The sequence below is a fragment of the Oculina patagonica genome, chromosome 6 (genome assembly GCF_052425735.1).
Source record: "Oculina patagonica isolate OP01 chromosome 6, crgOcupat, whole genome shotgun sequence".
In the NCBI taxonomy this organism is placed as follows: domain Eukaryota; kingdom Metazoa; phylum Cnidaria; class Anthozoa; order Scleractinia; family Oculinidae; genus Oculina; species Oculina patagonica.
In genome coordinates this window covers 6,572,275-6,596,375 of record NC_135763.1, presented here as the reverse complement: position 1 = coordinate 6,596,375, position 24,101 = coordinate 6,572,275, and the positions used below count along the sequence as shown (strand labels likewise).

The 24,101-nt window shown below is 39.3% G+C and overlaps 1 protein-coding gene across 1 annotated transcript in view; it reads right to left on the bottom strand.

Moving 5' to 3' along the window:
- Positions 1 to 24,101, bottom strand: part of LOC144656582 (uncharacterized) — a 432,902-nt gene that overhangs the window by 61,912 nt on the left and 346,889 nt on the right. The gene's annotated exons all lie outside the window — the stretch shown is intronic.

Below are 24,101 nucleotides of genomic sequence, written 5' to 3'. Positions count from 1 at the left end.
CAGCTTCTTAATTATAAAAGTCTGTTGCGTATAATATTTAACAATTAGATGAGCTCGAGATTTCTATGAGGTGATGTATAGTTGAGGCCGATGGCCAAATCAGCTATCACCTCTTATAGTTCACCACTAAATTTTCTCCGATTCAGATTGGTTTAAATTGATCACGTGACGCGATAGTGTTCGTCCACCGGAGGGCACTATCAGCCCATACTGCCCGCCGAAGTAAAATGCCCGGATCGATAGTACCCGCGCGTGATTTTTTTTTTTTTTTAACAAGCGTGCCTGCAGACAAAAAACCCAACCAAATTCACTGCATTTAGTGGGTTTGTGGGCGATATGAATGCTAAAGTGGGAAACAACAACACTAACAGGGAGGAGGTTATGGGGAAGTTTGGCACTGGAGTCATGAATGACAATGGGGAGAGGTTATGTGACTTTGGTAGTGCAAACGGATTAGTCATCACTGGTACAATATTCCCACACAAAGAGATCCATAAGATGACCTGGAGGTCACCAGATGGGAGGACAGTAAACCAGATTGACCATGTCTTAGTGAATGGACGCATGAGAACATCAATCCTAGACACCAGAGTTATGAGAGGAGCAGACGTATACAGTGACCACTACCTTGTGAGAACCAGAATAAGATTGAAGTTGGCAAGGACTAAGCGGAAAGAGATAGCAAGGGAAAGGTTTCATGTATGCAAGCTGCAAAGTGAAGAGATCAGGAGGAGATATAACATTGAGGTGAGGAACAGGTTTGAAGCCCTAGGAGATATAGAGGATCCGGAGGAAGAGCACGATCTGATATTGGCAACGTATAGGGATGCTGCAAAGAAAGTTAGCGGGAGGTCTAAAAAGCAGAGCAAACCATGGATAGGTGACAAAACGTGGGAAAAGATCAATGAGAGGAAAGAGGCAAAACTGAAAATGGAGGGTGCTAGATCAGAACGACAAAAACAGAGAAGGAGAGAGGAATATGATGCGAAGAACAAGGAAGTGAAAAGGAGTGCTAGGGAGGATAAGAGGAATTGAATAGAGAAGAGGGCTGCAGCAGCAGAAAAGGCCGCTGAGAATGGTAGAAATAAGGAACTGTACAGCATAACCAAGACAATAGCTGGGGAATGGAGGAGACAAGAAGTAGGCATGAAAGACAAACAGGGAGTGCTTAAGACAGAAAAGCAAGAGAGGCTGCAGAGATGGGTAGAGCACTTTAGTGAAATATTAAACAGAGATGACCCAGTGAATCCTGTGGAAGAGGATGAGATTGAAGAACCGGAAGAGATCTGGGAAATAGATTTAGGAAGTTGGCGATTACAAGAGGTTAAGGACGCACTAAAGGGGGACAAAGCCAGGGAAAGCGCCTCGAGTAGATGAAGTGGGCCCAGAGTTATTGAGAGCGGACATGGAAGACACTGCACATAGGTTGACTAGATGCTATAACCGGCTTTGGGAGACCGAGAGGTGGCCGGAAACGTGGAAGAAGGGACTGGTTGTTAAGATATTTAAGAAAGGTGATTTGCGGGATTGTAACAACTGGAGAGGAGTGACTTTACTACCCGTCATTAGTAAGATATTCTGTAGGATGCTGCTAGAGAGGATTAAGAGAGGTGTAGACAAGAGGCTTCGAAAGGAGCAGGCTGAATTTAAATCAAAGAGAAGTACAACTGAACAGATCTTTATACTAAGAAACATCTTGGAACAGGCAAATGAGTGGAGGACGGGTCTGTACGTGCACTTTGTGGATTTTGAAAAAGCCTTTGATTTGGTACACAGAGAAAGCCTATGGAACATCATGAAAAGCTATGGGATACCATGGAAGATGGTGAGAGTGACCGCTGGCATATACCAAGGCTTCGAGTGTGCAGTTGTTGATGGAAGTGAGACATCAGAAGGGTTTAAGATCAAGTCTGGAGTGAAGCAGGGGTGTGTGATGTCAGGATTCTTATTCTTACTGGCCTTAGATTGGACCATGAGAAAGGTAACAGCAGACAAGAGAAGAGGAATAAGGTGGAATTTCACAACGGTGCTGGAGGACCCTGACTTTGCAGATGATATTGCACTACTGTCATCCAAGATTAGCGACTTGCAAGAAAAGACTGGGAGATTGGCAGAGAAAGCAGCCAGAGTAGGCCTCAAACTTAATGCAAGAAAGTGTAAGACACTGAGGACTGAGTTTGCTCATAGTTTAGAGGACGTTGTGGTTAATGGTGAGGAGGTAGAAGACGTTGAGGAGCTTGTATACCTAGGTGCTACGGTAAACAAAGAAGGAGGAGGCAGTAAAGATATTACGAACCGACTGCAGAAGGCACGTGGTGCATTTCAGAGACTAGAGAAGGTATGGACAGCCAGAGGAATAGGAAGGAGAACCAAGATACGCCTATTCAAGACTTTAGTTCGACCGGTCCTGCTATATGGCTGTGAAACATGGAAGATTACTAAAGCTGATGAACGAAAACTGAACAGTTTCCAATGCCAGTGCCTGAGACGGATACTGAGAATTAGATGGCAGCAAAGAATTACAAACAAAGGAGGGGTTGAAATGGCAGAGGTCAATGACATAAGCTGCGAGGTACGACGAAGAAGGTGGAACTGGTTGGGACACATACTCAGGAGAGAAGGTGCGAATGACTGCTTCACAGCATTGGGATGGACACCAGAAGGCCGAAGAGCAAGAGCGAGGCCAAGGACAACTTAGAGAAGGACAGTGGAGAAGGAAAGAAACAAGGCAGGGTGGACGAGATGGGAAGTAGCCAAAGCGGTGACACGGAACAGGGAGTGTTGGGCAGTAAGCGTGACGGCCTTATGCGCATTCTGGCGCAAAGAGACGTGATGATGATTGTCTGGTTTTGTTTCGTTTGTTAAATTTCGGCTTTCAATTGAGTTTTTATCCAAAAAAGAAAAAAATAATTCACGATGCTCGTTTTTGAATGGGTGCGCGGAAGAAAATTTAGTGGTGAATTATAAAAACGATAGAGTGTTTCAGTCTCGGAACTATCGGTCTGATAGTTGCCCCTTGGAAATTTGATTTTCTTAAACTTGGCATATTAGCCCTCGAAGCTTCGCTTCTCAGGTTAATATTTGTTTTAAGAACATCAAATTTTCTGCGGGGCAACTATGAGCCGATAGTTCCTCGACAGAAACACTCTATTGTTTAAATCGAATTAAGAGAGAATAATCTAATTGTTTCTAACTCATTTCCCTCTAGATAACAATTTCTAATGACACATGCAGTTATTTTTCACATTTGAAGTAACATTAAACTTCAAGCTTTAATGAAATCGTTTGCGGACTGAATTGTGGTTTGAAACTAATCCGTTCCTTCGGTACATTTTGACGTCTTGACTATAAATTTCCTTCTTTTAGTCTTTTCCAATTATATTTCTAGACGTTCTATCAAAACTTACGAGAAACAAGAAAATGTCGCCATTCTCTTGACGACTTTCAGCCACTGCAAACCAATGGTTGATAGTACAGGGGCGGATCCAGGATTTTTCGCAGGGGATGGCTGTTTACAAATATTTTCGTAAAAAATGTTGTGGTTATTCATCGTGGTAGAGTACAATAATAAAGTATTTTTCGTTTGTCTCACGACGTAGTCACGTGTGATGGAGATCGCGACGTTTCGACTGCACACTGCTAGTCTTCATCAGGCGATAAGGTCGACTGGTTGTGCGTGAACTTATAAGGCACGCTGCCGCGCTGTGATTGGTTGGCTTTCAACAGCTGTGATTGGTGCATTTCGATCCACGCTGTTTCTGTTTCCTGTTGTTCCCTCAGCGGTCCGCTGTCGTACAGTTCTCCTGTTGTTGTGTTTTTTGATCGTGGGCATCCATGCTTCAGGAATTTCAATTCCATTATCCCTGTTGATATTATAAGGGTGAAGTCTTATATGAATTGCCTCGGGTAGTGTCTGGTGTTGTTGGTGTGTTCTGCAACGGCGGAGGTCTGGGTACGGGCGAGTCAGATGTCCCGGTCGTGCTCTTTGATCCTGTCTTGCATAGGTCTTCCCGTCACACCGATGTAAACTTTGCCACATTCACAGGGAATCCTGTAAACAACGCCATCTTGCTTAGTGGAATCAACAGCGTCTTTCGGCCGTACTAGGTGTGATCGTGGTGTGGTTTCCGACTTGAAAACAGCGCGCACGCCTTGTTGTTGATCACACCTTATCATTTTATTTTAGCCCCAGGCTTGTTATGGAAGGAGTGGATGTTAGCAAATATTTTAACTTTGTCTGAGCTAACAATATCAACAATTTTACACGTTACTAAGTGTCATTGTTCTTACTTCCTTTTCATTGCATTTATTTTAGTTTTTGCTGGATCGAGAGTGGCTAGCCACACAATACACTCCCCCCCTGGATCCGCCCCTGTACTGTACAGTAGCCGAGCCAATCAGAGTACAGCATTTGCATAAGTATACTAGCAGAATTTTACTAAGAAGCCGATGACTTCAATGAAGATAACAGGAAATAAATCAAGTTAAAAGTAACAAAAAATATTTATTCTCCCTCCCTATCACATTATACTATCCAAATTGTCTCTAACTTTACCTCACTTATTCTAGAAATTTCCGTCTCTTCTACCGATCCTTGTGCAAAGCGTTTGTTAAAGGATAAAAGAGCAACTGTGTAAAATATGAGATTCGTCAACTAAAGCTTCTCTCAAAGATGTTCAAACGTCCGTCTGACGGTTAAATTGATAAGTGTCGGAATGTAACAGTTTCAACCTCTGACATAAACCCTCTGTACGACGATAAACACTGCTTACCTTTTGTTGTACTGTAATTGTAAGAGGCTTTGAAGATAGTGCGAAGTCTAGCACGGACTGAAAAGAAATCCCTTTTCAACTGGATCATCATAAAACGGCCACTTGACTGCACTGTGAATGATTGCTTTGTTCCGGTAAAACTCCCCAATAACCTATTCAGGTGTGTTGAATTACCATCATATACGTAAAGCCAGTCTTGTATCACCAGATTGAAAATCACAAATTTTAACCGGATATGATGTCCCGGTAAGGCCGTGATAACACAGCTGCAATGTGAGTATGCACAGAACCACCGATGCTTCCCCAGTGAATCGAAATTAATGGTCCTTCTGGCGACATCTAAGTCAAAGTCGCATCGTGTGCAATACACAACTGTAAATTAGAATGCGATAATGTCAGATATGTGGTTATAATTTAAAATGAAATAGCAACACTTGTAAGGTAAAAACTGTCAAACTTTTATGAGATACGTAATATTGTTCAGGCTGTTTCAAAAAGCAATATAATTCGACACAAAACTAACGAACGTTTTGTTAAGAAGTAGAAGATTAATTTTTCCAGATTACTTCTTGTGACAAAACATATATTTTGGAACCAAGGTCGTTGGTTCAATCAAGATTGCAATGTTTAACATACATCTTCTCACAGCAGAAAAAATCCAAACCTACGCCAAGTAGACAATTTTTCTTACTGCTAGACATGTGAAAGCCCTATCTAAATTATAAAACCGACTTTTAAATGTTTAATCCGTCAATGTCGGTTATACCCCCCCCTGGATATAATCTCCCTTCCAATCAAAATGTCCATGTCAACCCAGTAACGTCCTCATAGAACATTGCAGTTCAATGTAAAATGGACAATAAACAAGTTTGCAAACAAAGTGCACATCAATTAAATCTTTTCATCAGAGTGGCTTTTGCAATACTTCGTTCATAAGATATTGTAAAACGCTGCATGTTAGCGAAACGGTTTTTATATGACGTTACCGATAACCCCTTTCTGAAATAAACTCAACTGTAAACAGCCAAGCCAAAACCCCTGACGAAATTCTAAGCCCAGAGAGGTATAACCAGCGTTTTACGATGTTTGTCCGATTTTTACCTACTGTATCTACCCTTTACTGTAAACAAAATATTTCCATGTTTATACATGTCACGACAATTATAAGTTTTTCATGCGGCAGAAATGTTTTCGTCTCAAATGATTTTATCATCTAACATCTTACCTTTAAGATTCCACGCGACAATCACGAGCAGAGATAAATGTATCCACTTGCACATCGTTAACAAGTTCTTTCCAAACTTTGCTAAAAGAAAGAAACGTTGTTTTTATTAATTTATGTGCCAGGTAAAAATTCAACTTAAGGGTAGAGTGGGGTGCTGGATAGTAGCTATCAGTTAAGATTTGAGCCATTTCTTATCATCGATTAACATCTTACCTATTTCTCAGCTGTCGGTTCTAATTTTGACAGAAAGCAGTTAGTTTTACCTCACCTTAATTTTACAGATGTTTTTTTGTTAGTGTGGACTATCTTTCGGTCTCGCGCGATTATTTACGAAGAGCATTCGAGTGCTTCGGATCTCTTACAGGAAATCTGGAACATTCTAAAGAAGATTACAGCGACCATACGACTACCACCGCCAAATCTCGAATAATAATTATAATAATAATCTCGAAGAGGTCCGAAAAGGTCGAAAGCACTTCCAAGCGCATACGTATAAGACGTGCATAAAGAAAGTCAGTTATAAGCAATAAAGTCAATAGAGGAAGGGTTACAAGAGACCAGTTATATAAAATTACTTAAAGAAGTAGAACTTTACACCTAAGAAAATGCGCCACTATGATGCCCAGTGAAAGAACGTCTGAGGGGTTTCTTGTTAACGGTACCAAAATAATGCAAGGCCCACTTGTACAAATTAAACAGCAGCGAAGTGAAGCCGGATCTTGGCGTAGATCAGGATCAGCAATATAGAGTAAAACGATAAACAAATGCAAGGCTGTTCGGACAATCAGCCTTGCATTTGGTTTATCGGTTTCTTGTTGGTTTCCATGTGTTTTAGAATCTTTAGGTGCGGTTTTTGCCAGGGGTCGTCTGTTTTTCTCAAACATTTCATTTGCGATTGAAAACGTTTTGTGGTCGAAAACGTATCAGAGTATATCCGAGGACTTTACGACTCTTTTGACATCTACATCTACATATACATTCAATTAGGTCGGTAAAATCTAGAGATATCACACCAAACCGGAAACACATGACTTCCGACTCTTTTGATTACTTACGACTCTTTTGATTACTTGCTTGTAATCCGTTTCAGTTTTTAAACTCTCTTTTATATAACTATTTCAAGTATTAGACAAGTTTTAACTCTATTTTAATAACTATTTTTAAATTTTAGATATATTGTATTTTTAGAAATTGTATTTAGCAGGGCCCCTCTGGATACCAGCCTCTGTGCTGAATGGGCCACCTTGCATAAATAAAGTTTACCTTTACCTTTACCTATAATCTTACTGAAGATCAAAAGCGCTTCAATATCAGCAAATTTGTAACATGCGAATTAGGAGGGACTTTTATTGGCATTGACCAGACAGCGGGTAATGCTGGCGTAATCAGGGTCACAAATGGCCCCGAAAGGCTTCTTTTTAAGGTATCCCGGTTTAAGTCAGTGCCGCAAATGGTTTTAATCGCAATTGCTTTAATTTGTTTTCTTTATCGAAAACGTCAATAAGCGGAATACCCCCTATTCAGACCGGGGGTGGCTTTTGAGGCCCGCCCAGACTTTAAACGCTTATAACTTTTCCACGATTCAACCAAACCCTGCCAAACTTTGTGAGTTTATCTAAAATTTATCTGGAATAAATTTAGTGGCACAGAATGTTGTGTCAGGAACTTGACATCACCATGGCAACGGCATTTTGATAGGCACGTTTTCCCAAATTTGTTATTTTCGTGTTTCAGAGTCTCGTGCCAGTTTCTTGCGGCTCAGATAAATATCACGCTTCGTTGACTTACGCCTGTTAGGAGCAGGGCGAGACAGCTAAGTCCGGCTAAAGTTCACCTAAGTCATTGATCTCTTACTGCCAAAGTGCACCCAAAGACTAGTGATGACTGCTTTTCTTTAATTGTGAATAAAAACTTAACAACAGAGAGACATAAAAAAGTGTTATGCATCCGGAACGTCTTGGCACGTCACAATTCCCGAATCTTCCAACCCTTCCTTTTCAGTGAAGCTAAAGGGAATAATGTTCCCACGAACAAAGTGTTCACACGAATCCTTGAAAGCCTTCCCTAATCTTCTCAAGTGTCCGACTTTCTTCGGCATCCCTCGGGTGTTCTTCTTTCACCTTCAGGTTCGAGTGTTCTTCGGGGATCTTCGGGTTTTCTTTCTGCAATCCTCGGACAACAATGACTCATGAGTATATTGAGTATATTCGGAGTTCCCACAATTTTCGAAAAATCCTCGGAATATCTATGGAGTGCATTCGGAGTATCTTCGGAGGATGATCAATCACTTCGAATAAAAAAAAGCTAGAGTAGGCTCTTCGTTTGAATCGGCGTATCATACTTTAGATTGGCAAAATTCGTTTGATTTACAAGAATTAAAAAACATCGTCGTGATCGTACTGCCGGTAATTTAGTGTTTTTGAAATCTTGTTTGGCTGCCGGTCATTATGCAATAGTGTAAGTTTACTGAGTTCAAGGAAGTTTACCGTATGCGTTCCATTTCACATATAAATTAATTTGTCCGTCAATGCCTTGGACGTTCATGTCTGATTTATGATGTTTTGTTAGCATGTTTGTTTTCTTTGTGACGTTATACATGGCATACGTACAAGAATTGGGTCACAAAGAGAAAGAATTATAAGCACCTCGGACGATGTCTTAAAAAAAACTTTGATCTGCATGTCTTGTAGGATTTTAAAAATGTTCAGAGAGTTAAAAAAATAGGATTGCTTTTAATTTGTACTGGACGTTTTGTATAATTGTCCATAGCAGATGGCATGAATTATACTCTTTTACTTAATTCTAATAGCCTGCGAACATGCTTTCTGGAGAGCGCTCGGCCGTCTAATTTTAAACTGGACATGTTAATCAGAATACGAAAAGTATATTTCATGTGGCGCTAAGAACGCGAAACAGCGGAAAATTGAGAGAAAAGCGGCGAAACGTGATCCTCGAGAGCGATTTGCTCGTGCATGGGAGTCTGAGGTGAAAAGCTGACAACTAATTTTGCGATTTTTGAAGAGCGCTATTTCCCGACACATAATTTCGAGCTTTTTGTCATTTTTCGTCATATGTGTAGATAAGCGACCTCGAATTATTCGCTACATTTTTCGCTGTTTTGAAAATTAAAAGACGCGAAAATTTCATGTAATGACCTGTAAACATTATATAAAATGCATTGTTTTCCTTTTACAATTATTGGGAACAACTGGTTTGGGATTTTTTTGGTTTTTTGTGGACGATCATGTCTGGTTTCAAAAGTTCCAATAAAAAAGGCACCTCAGCCGATGCTTTCCTTGCAAAAAAACCTTGATCTATCTAGTCAATTTTCGAAATATGGCACGAGAGAGTTTAAAATGAATACTTTTAGACTGGATTTTTTTTGTCGTTCATAACATATGGCGTGAAAATCATTCAATATAATGCTCTTAAAAATTCGGTTTCCAGTATTATATCTGATCTTTCGACCAAACGCAGGCTAGCGCTCGTTATTTTAAAATATTGAGTTTAATGCACCTTTCTGCGTTTAGTTTAAATCTTATATTGTTTTTTTGTTCTTATTCCAAGCTGAACATGTTTATCAGAGTATGATCGAAGTGACGGAAAAATCGAAAGGCAAGTGAGAAGCGCGAGCAGCAGTAACTTCTATCTTTACTGCTTTTTAAGTTATGAAGTACGTCATGACGGCATCGCTAAATGTCATCAGGCGAGTGGACTGGGCCTTTTTAGGAAATTTCGCGCATCTTTGTTACAGCCTTACTTGCAACCCCACGGCAAGAGGTCACAATTTCAAAAACAGTAGTGCTTAATTAAATGGCCTCATACGCAAACATTTTATACTAGTTTTTTCCAGTCAATATTATTTTAGACTGCGAAATGCTCCAAATCTTTTCGATTATCAAACGTTTTCCTTTAGCGACAGAATCAAAGTCAAAACAAACGCTCGCAAAGGATGCCGTTCGACCATATAATACCAGATCTTAAGGAGTTAGGCTGGCTCCCCATGAGTAGTTAATTATCTGACGTTTACGGTAGGTATTCTTGGGTTTAAATGTGTCAATTCAAGGGACTAGCGCCCAATTATTTGTGTGATCGCTTTGTAACACGTCCTGTTGTGCATGTCCGTAACACGAGAAAGAAAAACAGTTTCAAAATCCCAGGTTATAAATCGGCCTCTGGACAACGCACGATATAGCGCTATTACCCTTTGGAATTCCTTACCACGTGCGGTTAGACTACGAGCAGTGCAGAAAATGAATGACCGCTCGAAAAAGGGGACGATGCGGAGCGAGGCGATAACATTCTTGTCCCCATAGCCATTTCGTTTCTCTTAGCCGGCTTAGCACGAGAAAACGAAGGGCTCTGAGGACATAGGATTTTCGAATTAATTCGCGTTTTTTTGATTGGCTGTTTGGAACAAAGAATTCCTAAACGAAGGTCGAAAACGTAACGACTCTCTGATACATTTTTCTGAAACGTCATGACTGCATACACGAAAACCGGAAGTCTTAGAATCAAGGACTGGAAATCCTGTGTCCCCAGAGCCCTTCCTTTTTTCGTGCCAAGGCCCAGCCGGCTAAGAGACACAAAAAGGCTATGGGGACGAGAATGAGGCGAGTAGCGAAAAACATTGGGACTACCGGCAAAGCCACAGCGTTTGAATTAAGCGTTGCTCTCAAAACGCAAAAATATGATTGGCTTACGCTTGAAGCGTTGACAGCAAGATGTCAACACGTTGTCAACACTTGCGTGTCAAATTGCGAAGCGATGGGAGAGGGAGCTTTTGAGTTCTTAGGCTCCCGAAATCCATTCTCGAGGCTTCTTTTGTCGCTATAATATTGCATCTCTGAAGAACATTTTTGAAAACAAAGGGCGACGAAGGCCTTATATAAAAAGGACAACAGTAAAGGATGTGAGAGAGAAAGACGTCTGGCAGAATTTGGCTGTTTAATTGACAAATTTCAAAACAAACTCCGACGTTCCGGAAAGAACTTTCGCTTCGCGAAGCGAACAAAGCGCGGTTTAAAAAGGTACTTGATGGTCGACTTTTTCCGCCTGAAATTGTTTACAGAAGCTTCCAAAATTAATTCGGTGTACGGTGCAGCAAGTTTGCCAAAATACTGAGCGAAAATATTAGAGACGAATTCAACCAAATTAATTTTATTCTTTATTTGCCCAAATTCAACCGAAGATTCCCAAGGAAGAATCAAAGACTACTGAGGACTACTGAGGACTGCCGATGATGACCCGAAGAAAAATAGAACTAAGGCATTGTGAAGATTTTGTTTGTTAAGTGATCACGAGTTATCGACGGGCTAATGCTTGCAATGTTCACCTCTCTGACTGCTCCAAACAGTGAGCACTGTTCCTCTTACCTTTCCGACTGACTGCTTTTCTTTAATTGTGAATAAAAACTTAACAACAGAGAGAAATAAAAAAGTGTTATGCATCCGGAACGTCTTGGCACGTCACAATTCCCGAATCTTCCAACCCTTCCTTTTCAGTGAAGCTAAAGGGAATAATGTTCCCACGAACAAAGTGTTCACACGAATCCTTGAAAGCCTTCCCTAATCTTCTCAAGTTCTTTCACCTTCAGGTTCGAGTGTTCTTCGGGGATCTTCGGGTTTTCTTTCTGCAATCCTCGGACAACAATGACTCATGAGTATATTGAGTATATTCGGAGTTCGGACAATTTTCGAAAAATCTCCGGAATATCTTCGGAGTGCATTCGGAGTATCTTCGGAGGATGATCAATCACTTCGAATAAAAAAAAGCTAGAGTAGGCTCTTCGTTGGAATCGACGTATCATACTTTAGATTGGCAAAATTCGTTTGATTTACAAGAATTAAAAAACATCGTCGTGATCGTACTGCCGGTAATTTAGTGTTTTTGAGATCTTGTTCGGCTGCCGGTCATTATGCAACAGTGTACGTTTACTGAGTTCAAGGAAGTTTACCGTATGCGTTCCATTTAACATATAAATTAACTTGTCAGTCAATGCCTTGGACGTTCATGTCTGATTTATGATGTTTTGTTGGCATGTTTGTTTTGTTCGTGACGTTATACATGGCATACGTACAAGAATTGGGCCACAGAGAGAAAGAATTATAAGCACCTCGGACGATGTCTTTAAAAAGAACCTTGATCTGCATGTCTTGTAGGATTTTGAAAATGTTTGGAGAGTTTAAAAAATGATTGCTTTTGTACCGGACGATTTGTAAAATTGTCCATAACAGATGGATTGAATTTCAGCCATTGCAATATAATGACGTTGAAAATTCACGACAAACTACTTCACGGGAAAAGCGCCCACGCTATTGTTTAAGATTGCATTAGATTATAGCCTTTTAACTTCTAATTCCAAGCTACGAACAGTATATTTCATGTGGTGCAAGAAAGCAAAGCGGCGACAAATTGATAGCAAGGCGGTGAAACGCAAACCTCAAGAACTTCCTCTTTCTTTCTCAACCGTTGATTTGCTCGTGCGAAGGATCTGAGGAAAAAGCTGACAACTTAATTTTGCGATTTTCACAACACGTAATTTCCGCACTTTTTTGTCATCTTCTACGTTAAATGTCGTGGATTTGGAGATTTTTTTAAACATATGTTTAAATAAATAAGCGACCTACTCGAGTTAATCGCGACATTTTTTCGCGCCTGCAGTCTTTATACAAAATGCATTGCTTTTCTTTTACAATAATTCGATAATTCTATATTTCATTTGGAGCCAAAAATAAAATTGAAAAAAGTCCGAATTCTTGAGAAAACTTATTGGTTTTTATTTTTTGTTTTTTTTTGTTTGTTTTTTCGGCCGGTGCCATCATTGTAAATTAGCATCCATAAAGTTTTAGACATCTGTTGTCGCAGTCTCTTTGTCAGTAAACACTTAAGTTTTTTTAACCCACATTTTGCTAGACCAATAATGTTAGGGAACATGCAACTAGCATAAATTCTGGCTGTCACTATAATCAACACATGCCTTCGAACCGCAAATTATACTCCGCCTTGCGTCTATTTCCTTTCCGGCCTAGAACGACTTCCTTAATTGTCGAGTCTTTTCTGAATGCAATGTTTATAAATTCAGAACTATCCGCAGTTAATAGCTGCTGTAAGTAGCCTGGTTTGGAAATCGTTAAAAGAAAACAAGAAAGAAAACACTTTCCCTTTGCCTGTACCAGCTGTACAGCTATGGGAGAGTGCGATGAGGCTGAATACTTAAAAAAATATGTTCGGACAAAAAAAGATGTAGTTTGTGCTACAAACAGTTTCTCGAGTTAAGATTATGCTGTTGGAATGAACCTTAGAAAATTATAGTTAGATTTCGTGAAAGAGCAGGTACCGGTGTTGTTGTTTCTATCGGTGTTAATTTCTTGAGTTTCATTTTAGCTCATTTAATTGTGTGGCAGTCATGAGCCTGGCAAGCTAGTGATTATTTTTTTTGTTTTCGCATATCTAAGGAATGGTTTTTAAAAATTACCGAGGACTTTCGTTGGTGTCCTTTTCGGAGCAAAAATTTGAACGTGCGCCTTTAAGATACTGTTAACTATGGAGCAATCAGCCATCTAATTCGAGACGATTTTCTTCTTTTTACTCTTTGGCGAAGGTCAGTGTTTCTTGTTTTACTGCAGGCTTCGCAAGCATAAAGCATTGTTTGAATTTATATTTCGCAAATACCGGAAGGTGCATTTTATAGGTGAAAATGCTTAATTTGTCAGAATGACCTTATTCGCGATCTTATTATTCAAATTTAAAGTATTGACTAGCTTGCTGTAGGTTTTAAAATTTCAACATCTGTTTCTTGTGTTCCCTTTTATTAGCCCTTTACTCGAAAGTCTTCCTTTTGTTTAATTTTTTTTCCAAAAGTACCATTTTCACATTTTGTTCCGTTATATCACAGGTTGTTTTGAGAAAACCATGTTGAATTTTAACAGGTACTAAACTAATGCTAAACGCTGTTATGAATCGACAGAATGCCCACATTCATTGTATAACTAGCTCACCGCTTGTCTAACAGTGAAGCATTTTTACAGACTCATAACTTGCCACCTTCAATCTCGCAAAAACAAAATTTGAATGCTTTAAAGAAACGAAAGGAGTGGTTCTTCCTTTGTGTAATATTGAGGTATGTCATGATCAGCAATTTCGACTTAAAAGGGGCGAATGTGTTGAACTGGCAAAACTCAGTTCTTTCCCGTTTTGAATTTTAATTTGCTCGTACTCAAAGTTTCTCTTGATTGAGTGTGGAAAAAATTCGGTTGCGACGGTATTGTGCGCGGTAGATAAAATGTTGAAAATGCGTTATATATTGCATGTTTGGATGAAGTTTACACTTATGCTAGCCAAGAAAGGGCTAATTGAACAAACATCAGCAAATTGTTGCCGGATCCTTGCAAAGATCAGGATTAACAATGAAACTTTAAAAGAAACCATGCAAGGCTGATACGTTTTTTACGACCCCTTATATCAATTCTATCTCATTACTTCGATAAGACAACTGTCTCCAATCTTCATCAGGCCTAGCTGTTTGACCATTCTTGCATTTTTTTAAACGTTTTTTTTCTCTTTTTAAACGGTTTTTTTAAGAATATAAACGGAAATTAAAATCTTATTTTAAATGAAAAGTTTAAGAAAACTATAGCTTAAATTACCTGAAAGTTGGCAACTTTTCTCAAGATTGTCTTGTAGTGTTGGGTCGTAACCACTAAAGTCGGAAACACGAAATATTCCACACCGAGAAGTGCAGTGCCTCGCTGCAGCTGCTCTTCATCCTAATTAATTTTTGGGGAAGTTAACTGTTTATGTTTAGTTTTACATCATTATGAATTCAACCTGTCAGCTAATGCCTTGCAGTTGACGTTCATTTCTGGTTCCTGACATTTTGTTGGCACAACGAAGAACAAGGAAAATTAAAAGACGCCTCAGCGGAAAGCTTTTTTGGCCATAAAAGAAAAGAAATGTTGTTCTATCTAGTAATGTCTTTTTAATGTCGTCCACAACATATGGCATAAAACTCAGGCAAATAATGCTCTTAAAAGTCAATAACCAATTCCCAGATATATCTGCTAGGTCGAAAAGCACGCTCGGTAATAAAAAGGCAAGATTCATTTACCTTACTGTGTTTAAATTTGATAAGGGGTTTAACATTTTTGTTCTAATTACAAGGTGAACATATAAATAATTATTTTACAATCAGCATCCCAGGTTGTTTAAATGTCAATGCAATTAAATCAACCCACGATTAGAGGTTATTCCATGATTAATTAAATTTCTTGTTTTCGGTTCCTGACAGCAAATTAACCCTCGATTCACTATCCCTCGATTAAGCCTTCGTAACTCCTTACTGATGTTTCCTTCACTATAGTAACAGCAGTTAGTGAGCGACGATTTCTACCACTGGGATATATATCATAGACTGTTTTGAGAAAACCATTTTGAATTTAAACAGTACTAAACTAATGCTTAACGCTGTTAAGAATGCCAGAACGTTGTTGATATCCTCGTCAAAACCGGCTTACCGCTTGTCTAAAGATCAACATTTTTTATTTGTTCTTTGCTTGCTGAATCAAAATTTGCAACCTTCAGTTGTAAAGGAACACATTTTCAGTGTTTTAATAAAACCGAGAAGACTGGTTCTTCCACTGTGTGATATTGCGGTAAGTCATGATCAGGCAGCAATGTCGTTTCCGCTTTAAATAAGGGGCATCTGCATGGAACCGACGAAACTCAGTTCTCTCCAGTTAAAAATTTGCCTGCACGCGGCAGAGTTTCCCTTCTTTGAGTGTGGATAAAAAAATGTTGTTAATTGCAGTTGGATCCTTGTAAATATCACGGTCATCAATAAAACTTCAAAATAAAACATGCAAGGCTGATACGTTCTCGCGACCCATTATTTCGAAAAGACAACTGACTTTAATCTGTTTCAGGGGCTAGCTGACTAGCATTTGTCTTAAACGGTTGTATCCGTCTAGTTTTCGTATATAAACTGAAATTAACATCTTATTTTAAATGGATTTATAAAAAAAACATACCGGTATAGTAGTTTAAAAGTTACCCGAAACATGGCAACTTTTCTTAAGCTTGTCTTGTAGTGCGGAACACAAACTATTCCACACGGAGTAGTACATGCATTGCCTCGAAGGCTGTTCTTCATTCTAATGTTTAGGGTTAACTTTTCCAAAAGAGCGAATGCTTTTTTGGAAAAAGAAAAAGAAACGTTGATCTATGGAACCTTTAAAAATTATACATAAATTATAGTAAAATTTTAGTGTTGGTATTGGTGTTTCTATCGGTGTTAATTTCTTGAGTTTCATTTGAGCTCATTTTATTGTGCTGCAGTCATGAGCCTGGTGAGCTTGGATCAATTTTTTCTTTTTCTATACCTGGTGAATGGTTTTTTAAAATTACCGAGAATTTTCACGGGTGTTCTTTTGGGACCAAATTAAAGTTTGTACGTACACATTTTGAGATACTTTAAAATATGTAACAATCAGCTATCTAATATACGGGACGATTTTCTTCTTTCTACTCTGTTGCAAAGGTTCCGTTTGTTGTTTTATGCAGGCTTCGTAAGCAAAAATTATTGTTTGAATTTATATTTCGCAAATATCTGAAATAGCATATTAGAGGTGGAAATGCTCAATTTGTAAGAATGACTTTATTCGTGATCTAATTAGTCAGATTTAAAGTAATGACTAGCTCGCAGGTTTTTTCCACATCTTGTCCTTGTGTTCCCTTTTATTTGCACTTTACTCGAAAGTCTCCCTTTTGCTTAATTATATTTTCCAAAAGTACCATTTAAACTTTTTTTTCTGTTCTTTTTTATTCTCGAGTAAACATTTTGAATTTTAAAGGATCTTTAAGAATTGACAGAACGTTGATATTCATAGCAAAACCTGTACACCGCTTATCAAACGGTCCTAGGCATTTTTCTGACTCATAATTTACCGCCTTCGATTTCACGGAGACAAATTTTTTGAAGAGTTTAATTAAATTTTAATTTTAATGATTTTATTTTTTTAATTTTTTGAGCGTGGAGCGCAGGTTTTGTGCAAGGTAGATAAAATGCTAAAAACGCGTCAAATATTGCATGTTTGGTTTAATTTACCACCTTTAATTTCAACGAGACAAGTTTCCATGATTTTAATTTTAATTTAATTTTAATTTTAAAGATTTTAATTTTTTTCCTTTGTGTTGAGTGTAGATACAATTGCTGCGTCGGTTTAGTGCGAGGTAAATTAAATGCTTAAACCGCGTTAAATATTGCATGTTTGGTTTAAGTTTAGACTTTTGCTAGGCAGGCAAGGGCTAATTGAACAACAGCAGTAATTTGTAGTCAGCTCCTTGTAAAGATCAGGGTCAACAATAAAACTTTTTTCATGCAATGCTGATACGTTTTTCGCGACCCTTAAAAAATTCCATCCCTTCATTTCCAAAAAGACAACTGAGTTCAATCTTCATTAGGGCTAGTTGTTTAACCATGCTTAAATTTGTTTTAAACGGTTTTGTCAGTCTAGTTTTCGTATATAAACTGAAATTAAAATCTAATTTCACATAAAAAATAAATATATATATATAAAGTTTAAATTACCCAGAAGATGGCGCTTAACTTTTTCTTAAGCTTGTCTTGTAGTGTTGGGTCGTAACCACTCAGAGAGGAAACACGAAATATTCCACACCGAGAATTGCAGTGCCTCGCAGCTGGTCTTCATCCTAATTAATTTTTGGGGAAGTTAGCTGTTTATGTTTTGTTTTACATCATTATGAATTCAAGCTGTCAGCTAATGCCTTGCAGTTGACGTTCATTTCTGGTTCCTGACATTTTGTTGGCACAAGGAAGAACAAAGAAATATTAAAGACGCCTCAGCGGAAAGCTTTTTTGGCCAAAAAACGTTAATCTACAACTGTATTTAGTAAATTTTTGTTTAAAAACTAGAGGGAGTGTAAAATACTTTCTTGTGGACTTGTTTTTTTTATGTCGTTAATAACATATGGCATCGATAAAATTCAGTCGATATAATGCTCTAAAAATCAATTACCGATCCTAAATATATTTGTTACGTCGAAAAGCATTTTCGTTATCAGTATGTCGAGATTAATATACCATACTGCGTTTACCTTTAATGAAGGGTAAAACATTTTCGGTTAGTCCTAATTCCAAGCTAAACATGATATAATTTAATAATCAGCTGCCCCGGTTGCTTGCTGTCAAAAATTCCGTTACGAAAATATTTATAAAAATAAAATAGTGATAAAATTGTTCACACGATTTCTTGCAAGCCTTGCTTAATCTTCGCAAGTGTCTGACCATGTTTGGCATCCCTCGGGTGTTGTTCTGTTATCTTCAGGTAATCTTCGGCAGTTCGAGTCTTCTACGGGGATCTTCGGGTGTCTTATGCAATCGTCGAATAATCTTCGGACGATCTTCGGAGATAGCTTGGATATATTTTAAATTAGACCACCCCTCCAAAATTTTCCGGGACCCATGCCTTATTTCACTTCAGTTTAAAATGATTACTTTTGGACTGGATTTTTTTATCGTTCATAACATATGGCGTGAAATTCATTCAATATAATGCTCTTAAAAATGTCTAACCGTTTCCTAAATTATTCCGCCTTAAGACGGAAAGCACGCTCGTTATAAATATTTATTTTTGTGTACCTCAGGCTGCGATAAAATTTCATAACAGGCATAGCATTAATTATTTTTTTTTAGTTTTAATTCCAAGCTGCACAAATTAAACAGACTACGAGTGGTGTCTTTTATATGACACGAACGGAAAGCGAACTGACTGAAAAATCGAAAGGCAAAGGAGAAGCACGAGACACAGAAACGTTTTCATCGCTCAACGCCATCAGGCGAGTGGGACGGATCAAGGGAAAATTAATTTTCTCTTGGCCGGATCTATTAGTCTGTTGCCCCCGCGATCGACCGATAAATAGAACCGAGTAGGACTGGCAACTTACTACAGGAATAAATGTTACGTGAACAGAAATGAAGTTTAGCTCAGGAAATTGCCACGTAAAACGCATATCAAAATACTCCCAGGCAGTTAGAAACAAAGTATAAACAAAAGTTATAAATTATATTTGATGAGTTCTATTAAATTTAGTAGACGGAAAACTTTACTTTCTTTCAGAGACTCACTGTCGCCCGGTTTCCATTGCGCGCCCCGACTAGAACTTTTCTAATGATATGAAAACCTCTATTTCGAAGTGTCATCGACAGTTTAAATATCTTAGTTATTTAAAGAGGGACTATTTTGTTTGGATCTTTTTACTTGCAACAGATTGTGGGTATCGACAAACGCTAGAGTACGTTTATCAAGATATTACCGGTAACACTGATGGCAGGGTCTAACTAAGGGCCTGATTACATGAGCCGGGCTGGCCCGGTTAGCCGGGCTGGCTCGGTTTGCCGAGATGACTTTCAGCTCGGTATTACATGAGCCCGGTTAGCCGGGCTGGCCCGGTTTGCCGAGATGACTTTCAGCCCGGTTTCAGCATGAATGATCAGAGCACGAATGATCTTGATCACCTTTTTCCGGCAATTTGGTGGTTAATTTTTTGCACTTATGCAGCTAAATAGGTTACCTTACCTCTACATCCTATTTAGAAGGAGTAGCATTGATTTTTTAGTCGGATATTGTGCTTGGAAGAGAAATTTAGGGCCTGATTACATGAGCCGGGCTGGCCCGGCTAGCCGGGCTGGCTCGGTTTGCCGAGATCTCGGCACGTCTGTTAAACGCAACAAAAATCAACTTCGCGATTACATGACAACCGGGCCAGCCCGGTTAGCCGAGATCTCGGTATCGCGATGCCGGGATCTCGGCTAGCCGGGCTGAAAATTTTCCATGTAATCGCGTTAACCGGGCCAGCCCGGCTAAGCGGGCCAGCATTAATTTTCTCTTCCGAGCACAATATCCGACGAAAAAATCAATGCTTCTCCTTCTAAATAGGATGTAGAGGTAACGTAACCCATCCAGCTGCATAAGGGCAAAAAATTAACCACCAAATTGGCGGAAAAAGGTGATTAAGATCATTCGTGCTCTGATCATTCATGCTATAACCGGGCTGAAAGTCATCTCGGCAAACCGGGCCAGCCCGGCTAACCGGGCTCATGTAATACCGGGCTGAAAGTTATCTCGGCAAACCGAGCCAGCCCGGCTAACCGGGCCAGCCCGGCTCATGTAATCAGGCCCTTAATGCTGGCCCGCTTAGCCGGGCTGGCCCGGTGAACGCGATTACATGGAAAATTTTCAGCCCGGCTAGCCGAGATCCCGGCATCGCGATACCGGGATCTCGGCTAGCCGGGCTGGCCCGGTTGTCATGTAATCGCAAAGTTGATTTTTGTTGCGTTTAACAGACGTGCCGAGATCTCGGCAAACCGAGCCATCCCGGCTCATGTAATCAGGCCCTAAAAAGTTCCTTAGCGGCGACAATAGGCGCCAAAAGCTTACAGTGGATTTCAGTTTACTTTGGCCCCCCGCTTTGCGAATTTTGTTGGGAAATTGGAAACTTTGTTACGAAGTTGCCAATTACGTTGCGAAGTTTGCGAATCAAATTGCGAACTTCGATACAAAGTTCCCAACTTCGGCCCGACTGAACTTTCCAAGTTTGGTAGTTTAGAAGAAACCAGACATGTTGCTTGAAAGTCATGGCGATATCTGAACTCGATGATTTTGGAACTGGTCAAGGAAAGTTGAAGTAGCTAGAAGCGTAAGACAACGTTTCGCATCAGCGATCACGCAAGTGATTTGCCGATAAATAAATTTTATGCATGCAGAAATTTGGTTAAATTTTAAGTTTTTTGTATGAAAATACACATTTAACAATTTCTGTGAGGCATCATCATCAATTTCAAGTCTTCTGCGTTTGTAAGCCGGATAAAACTGGATGGTTTACTCATATGTAAAATTGATTTTAATCGAAGCCGACGCGATGCGACATCGAACGCTAATTTGTCGAGACAACATGTTTACGGCTCGCTGAACATAAAAGTTTTCGAACCTTTTGTATTTCATTGTGTCTAGGTACCCGGCAGCCGGGAAGTGTTTTCAAAATACTACATACCCGGCAGTCTGAAATTATTCTAGAATTTCCACGGAAAAACCAATCCAATCCTCCTCAAAACTATAGATCTTTGCTTAGAAATGCCAAGCGATTTCAATTATAGTTTTGGCTTTGTGTTTGAGGAAATTTTCGAGCTTGGGCATACTACAAAATCTTGATTCTTCGACACTTAGAAAAAATTCGTACTCTGACTCCGGTGTCAACTCTTATACAATAACTTCTACAAAAACTGAAGTTGAAACCCTGCGAGAGTATTCGATATTTGCTGAGAAATGCGAAGCGATTCTAAATAATGTTTTGCTTTTGTTGTGGACGAATGCTCTTGACTTCGGCGTACTATAAAATCCTCGACTCACGGGCACGGTTGTTCAAAAGACTAGATACCCGGCAGTCAAAAATTCATGAATAATCAATACATTCAATATCCACAAAAATGATCATTGAAACCTAGCTCCCGAGAGTATTTCAGTATTTCAGGCTGTATGTTTACCACTACAACGTTTTTAATTCCGCGAGCTGTTTTATGAAATAGGAATTTACATAAAACTAGCATAAACTGCGGACATAAAATTGTTTTTTCGGGCTGACAAAGCTATTGGGACTCTCAAGAAAAGATTCCCAGCTGGTGTTAGCGACGCTGAGTACGCGGTACTAGATAAGTGGGCAAAAGCTTGTTATTTAAAAGAAGATTTGTGATATATCCAGTGGTATGTAACTTTTGCGTACAACCTTCCCTTTCGCTTCAGGTGTCACTATGGATCCAGTGTTGCAGGTTAGTTTGACATAATGGAGATTCCCCAATAGAGTCTTAAGAGGGTTTTCAGATCCTACCCGGCCAAATTTCCCCTCATTCTCGTAAGCTTGTCCCGATCCCGACCATTTATTGTTCGTAATCCCTTGCCGAAAAAAAAAGGCCTTTCAGTGGGTGTATATTCTCTCCAAGCACTTTTCTTGAAATCTTTGAACACCGGCAATGCGGTTACTTCTTGAGGGGACAAATCCCCTGAATTTGAAAAAATCTACTTGAGTGACTATATATAGAGGAACGCTTTGTATTCCTATTTAACCGAGAGCTTCGTCGCTTCCAACGCTAAGCCGTTTAGCCCACAGAAGAACTTCGTCGCTTCCAACGCTGAGTTCGTTTTGGCGCGAAAACCAACACCACGTGCCACCTTTGTCGCGCCACTAAAGTGTCACACCGGAAGTTACATCGGTGGCGGACTTTCGTCACCGAACGCTCAAGCGTTTTGTAGCTATTTTGTACTACTTTGCCGAGGCAATTGTTGAGGCCTTAAGTTGGAAAATCGCTTGGTTTTTCTACACCGACATCTCAGCAGGTTCAAATGGAAATTTTGATGGAAAAACGGGAAGCATTTTTGACTGCCGGGTATGTAGTCTTTGAAAAATCGTGCCCGTGAGTCACATAAAGTTCGTACAATTTGTGCAAAACCAAACTGACATTGTAAAAACTCGCTTGGTATTTCCGACCGAAAATTGAAATACTGAAATACTCTCGGGAGCTAGGTTTCAATGATCATTTTTGTGGATATTGAATGTATTGATTATTCATGAATTTTTGACTGCCGGGTATCTAGTCTTTTGAACAACCGTGCCCGTGAGTCGAGGATTTTATAGTACGCCGAAGTCAAGAGCATTCGTCCACAACAAAAGCAAAACATTATTTAGAATCGCTTCGCATTTCTCAGCAAACATCGAATACTCTCGCAGGGTTTCAACTTCAGTTTTTGTAGAAATTATTGTATAAGAGTTGACACCGGAGTCAGAGTACGAATTTTTTCTAAGTGTTGAAGAATCAAGATTTTGTAGTATGCCCAAGCTCGAAAATTTCCTCAGACACAAAGCCAAAACTATAATTGAAATCGCTTGGCATTTCTAAGCAAAGATCTATAGTTTTGAGGAGGATTGGATTGGTTTTTCCGTGGAAATTCTAGAATAATTTCAGACTGCCGGGTATGTAGTATTTTGAAAACACTTCCCGGCTGCCGGGTATCTAGACACAATGTTTATATTTTTATTTTTATGACATTTGTTTCCAACAGTTTAGCGTAGTAAAGCCCTTTTTGATAACATAATTACAGAAGTTTTTAATAAATTCGGGCCGAAGTTCGCAACTTTGTATCGAAGTTCGCAATTTGATTCGCAAACTTCGCAACGTAATTGGCAACTTCGTAACAAAGTTTCCAATTTCCCAACGAAATTCGCAAAGCGGGCGGCCAAAGTAAACTGAAATCCACTGTACCTTGGACCAATTTTACCCCTCACCCTTTAATATTACCCCCTCCCCCCGAAACAATGTTGGGTTTGCTATCTGCAAGACTTGCCTAATTTGTGTACAACATTGTGGCGCCCACGGTTATTTACTACTACATTTTATGCTACGAAACTCGTAAAATATCCAGACGGCTTATTTGTAAAGCCACTGTAAGAAGCTAAAAACTGTAACAGGCCGTGTACCTCAGCATTATGGTGAAATTGATCTAAATCACGTACGGTTAAGACCTTGGGGTCAGTAGTACAAATCTTTTTCAGGTGCTGCTAATATAATATAATGTCAAACAAATGTTCAGTCATTGCGGAACAAGTTGTGGTTATTTTCATGACATTACTGATTACCGTAGTAACACCATAACTTTTTGCAAAGTTAAAAAAAATCCTCCAAGTGGTTTCAGAGCCACCTTCAATTTTTATACCTAATCGTACCTTTTTGGTACGCTTCTGTACATTTAATATTATATTAGCGGCAACTTATCCGGCAGCGGTGAGATAAGCTTAATTCTGATTTATAAAATTTCAATTATTGTACCATTATTTTTTAACTTAGGCTTACGTCTCACCTTCTTCAACACTTTTCTCTTCTTCTCGTTTTCTTTGCCTTTCTCTGTTTCTTTGTTATTTCCGAGGTTATTTCCTAATTCTTTGTTTCCTTTTATATAGTTGGCCCATCTTTCGCTTTTTTTCACCTTGCTCTTCGCTACTTCTCTGCCTCTTTTGCCGACCCTTTTCTCTTTCTGTTT